A 4,074-nucleotide genomic window follows, 5' to 3' on the forward strand; every position below is an offset into this window, starting at 1 on the left:
TACCAACAGCATTGTCTCATAGAACTAGAACAAATAATCCTAAAATTTGTATGAGCTGACTACAAATACAACAAAAGACCCTGAATAGCTGCATCAGCCTTGAAAAAGAAAAGCAAAGCTGGCAGCATCGCAACTCCAGACTTCAGGTTATATTACAAAGCTGTAGCAACCAAACAGTTTGGTATATGGTACAAAATAGACACATAGATTAATGAAACAGAATAGGAAATCCAGAAATAAACCCGTAATTATAAGGCCAATTAATCTTTGCGATTCAAAGAGGGAAATAATATCCAGTGGGAAAAAGTCTATTCATCAAATGGTGTTGGGAAAACTAGACAGCTACACGCAGAAGCACGAAACTGGACCACTTTCTTACACTGTACACAAACAGTCAAAATGGATTATAGACCTAAATGTGAGACCTGAACCAATAAAAATCCTAGAAGAGAGAACAGCCAATAATCTCTCTGACATCAGCTGTAGCAACCTTTTTTTCTAGATATGTCTCCTGAGACAAGGAGAATAAAAGCAAAAATAAACTATTGGGACTACATCAAAATAAAAAGCTTCTGCACAGTAAAGGAAACAATCAACAAAACTAAAAGGTATCCTATAGAATGGGAGAAGATACTTGCAAATGATAGCCAATAAAGGGTTAGTATCCAAAATATATAAATAACTTATATAACTCAACATCCAAAAAACAAATAGTCTAATTAAAAATGGGCAGAAGAAATGAACAGACCCTTTTTTCCAAAGAAGACATCCAGGTAACCAATGGATATATGGAAAGATACTCATCATCACTCAAAATCAGGGAAATGTAAATCAAAACCACAACACAAACCTGTCAGAATGGCTAAAATCAACAACACAGGAAACAACAGGTGTTGGTGAGAATGTGGAGAAAGGGGAACCATCTGGCAACTGATGGGAATGCAAACTGGTATAGCCACTCTGTAAAACAGTATGGAGGTTCCACAAAATGTTAAAAATAGAAGTACCTTATGATCCAGCAATCACATTACTAGGTATTTGCCTAAAGAATACAAAAACACTAATTCAAAGGGATACATGCATCCCTATGTCTATAGCAGCATAATTTACAATTGCCAAGATACAGAAGCAGCCCGTGTTCATTGATTGATGAGTGGATAAAGAGGTGGTATATACAGATACAATGGAATATTATTCAGCCACAAAAAGAATGAAAACTTGCCATTTGCAATGACATGGATGTATCTGGAGAGTATAATATTAAGTGAAATAAGTCAGAAAAAGACAAATACCATTTGATTTCATTCATATGTGGAATTTCAGAAACAAAACAAATGATCTAAGGAAAAAAAAGAGAGACAAATCAAGAAACAGGCTTTTAACTGTAGAGAACAAACTGATGGTTACCAGAAGGAATGTGGGTAGTGGGATTGGTAAAATAGGTGATGAGGATTAATATGTTTGGTTTGTTAAAAAAAAATAATAAAGATGCAGCTTTCAGCATGTTGCAAATGTTGGCATTTAAAAAGAAAACTATCGTATTATCCTTTTTAAAAATGTCCAATGAAAAATAAATGCAATAGCAATTTAATACTTATATTGTTTAAAAAATAAACATGAGTATTCTTTAACAGAAATTTTACTTATTTTTCCCTGTGATGTTATTTTTATTCCTTTTACATAATTTTACCTTAATGTTAAACGTATTTATGCTTGATTGATCACACTAATATATTTTACACATTAAAACTATGTATATAAATTAAATTTGTCTTTCTTATGATTAGTAAGTGTTTAAGTGGTCAAAATCTTGAATTATCATTGCACTGATTACAAGTTCAAAATAATCAAAAGAACATAAACTTAAAATTTTTTTAAATAAAAATCCATTTAAATGATATGTTGGACTTTTTTCAGTTAATTTATGTATCCCTAGCTGAATAATAATATATTATTAGAATGAGATAGTTCACTATCACTTCTATCCTATTTCTCTTTTTTATTAATATAAATATTGAAAGCACTTCATAAAAAGTGGATATGAATAAAACAGTCACTTTGAACTTCTTCTTTATCTGCATGAGCTGTAGGTCTTTCTTCTGTAAAGTTGGGAGAAAGCCAGTTGGGAAAGAGGCACCAGCATGATACATTTTAGGCTGATCAAGTGTTTGAAAAAAATATAAAAGAACCATTTGCTAGGGGAACCTTGCTGGCTCAGTAGGTAGAGCATGCACCTCTTGATCTCAGGGTTGTAGTTCAAGTCCCACATTGAGTGTAGGTAGGGTTAGTTAAAAAAAAGATACTTCTTTGTCGTCGCACCTAGGAGATGGTATACGCTGCTTTAGGATGAAGCTGAACATCTCTTTCCCAGCTGCTGGCTGCCAGAAACTCATTGAAATAGATGATGAATGCAAACTCCGTACCTTTTATGAGAAGCATATGGCCACAGAAGGTGCTGCTGTTGCTCTGGGTGAAGAATGGAAGAGTTACATGGTCCGAACCAGTGGTGGCAATAGCAAACAAGGCTTCCACATGAAGCAGGGAGTCGTGACCCATGGTCTTTTCCACCTGCTGCTGAGAAGGGGCATTCCTGCTACAGACTAAGGAGGACTGGGGGAAAGAAAGCACAGATCTGTATGAGGTTGTGGATGCCAATCTCAGTGTTCTCAATTTGGTCATTGTTAGAAAGGGGGAGAAGGATATTCCTGGACTCAGGATACTACTGTGCCTTGTTGCCTGGGCCCAAAAGAGCTGGCAGAATCCACAGACTTTTCAGTCTCTCTAGAGAAGATGATGTCTTCTGATATGTTGTGAGAGAGCCCCTAAACAAAGCAGATAAGAACAAGAATGCCCAAGGTCTAGTGTCTTGTTGTTCCTCTATCACAAATATCAGTGTTGTTCTGAAAAAAAAAAAAAAAAAAAAAGCAGTGTACTAAGAAAAATAAGGAAGAAGCTGCAGAATATGCAAAACTTTTGGTGAAGACAATGAAGGGGACCAAAGAAAAATGCCAGAAATAGATTGCTAAGAGACAGAGACTATCCTCTCTGAGAGATTCTATCTCTGAGCCTGAGTCCAGTCAAAAATGAGCTTTTCTAAGAGTAATAAATAAGATCAGACATCCAAAAAGAAAAAGAAAAGAAAAATGTAAAAGTCAGTTGAAACTCTGAAACTGGATTTTTAAATAACTTTTCAGTATTCCATGACTCTTCAAAAGTCTTTTAATATGGGCTTTTAATATAGTCTTTTAATATCAAAACCCATGTTTGATAATCACTACTTTGGAAACGCTCTAAAACCCTACTTATCAATATATTTAAGAGCAGGTTGCCTATTCAGCTATAATACAAAAGGAGCAAGTAAATTTTCTCATCTTATTATCCAAGACTATTGGTTTAAACATGGAAAGGGTAGTGGTAGGGAATGAGATAGGGAGGGAATATGGATAATTAGAAAGATCATTGGTTACATTGAAGACTTTTAGGTTTAATTTTCTTATGAGAAATACCATCTCAGTTAACCAAAATTCTTTATTTTGAAACCTAAATCTAAAAAGCGGTTGTAGGGGCGCCTGGGTGGCTCAGTTGGTTAAGCGGCCGACTTCGGCTCAGGTCATGATCTCGCGGTCAGTGAGTTCAAGCCCCGCGTCGGGCTCTGTGCTGACAGCTCAGAGCCTGGAGCCTGTTTCAGATTCTGTCTCTCTCTCTCTCTCTCTGACCCTCCCCCGTTCATGCTCTGTCTCTCTCGGTCTCAAAAATAAATAAACGTTAAAAAAAATAATAAAAAAATAAAAAGCGGTTGTAATTAGTAAAATACTATTTTCCTTTCCTTTTTGAATGCTCTTCGTATGTATTTTCTCTAGGGTTTCATGAGAAAGATAGAAGTGAACTGAGGCAGAATTTGAATTTTTCTTATGTCTGTTGGCTTTAATAACATCAATTGTTACAACAGATGGCATAATTTTTAACTGGCGGGAGATACTTAGGAACTCCAAAATATTACTAAGAAATTTAACACTGCCATAGTTTTTGTTCAACCTACACTGAGATTGATTTGTATTTTATCATAAAGTCTGA

The 4,074-nt window shown here is 35.2% G+C and overlaps 1 pseudogene; it reads left to right on the forward strand.

Moving 5' to 3' along the window:
• The first annotated feature begins 2,178 nt into the window (after positions 1–2,178).
• LOC123384378 lies at positions 2,179–3,595 on the forward strand (annotated as a pseudogene).
• The last annotated feature ends 479 nt before the right edge of the window (positions 3,596–4,074 follow it).

This window comes from Felis catus, chromosome A1 (assembly GCF_018350175.1).
Source record: "Felis catus isolate Fca126 chromosome A1, F.catus_Fca126_mat1.0, whole genome shotgun sequence".
Lineage (NCBI taxonomy): Eukaryota > Metazoa > Chordata > Mammalia > Carnivora > Felidae > Felis > Felis catus.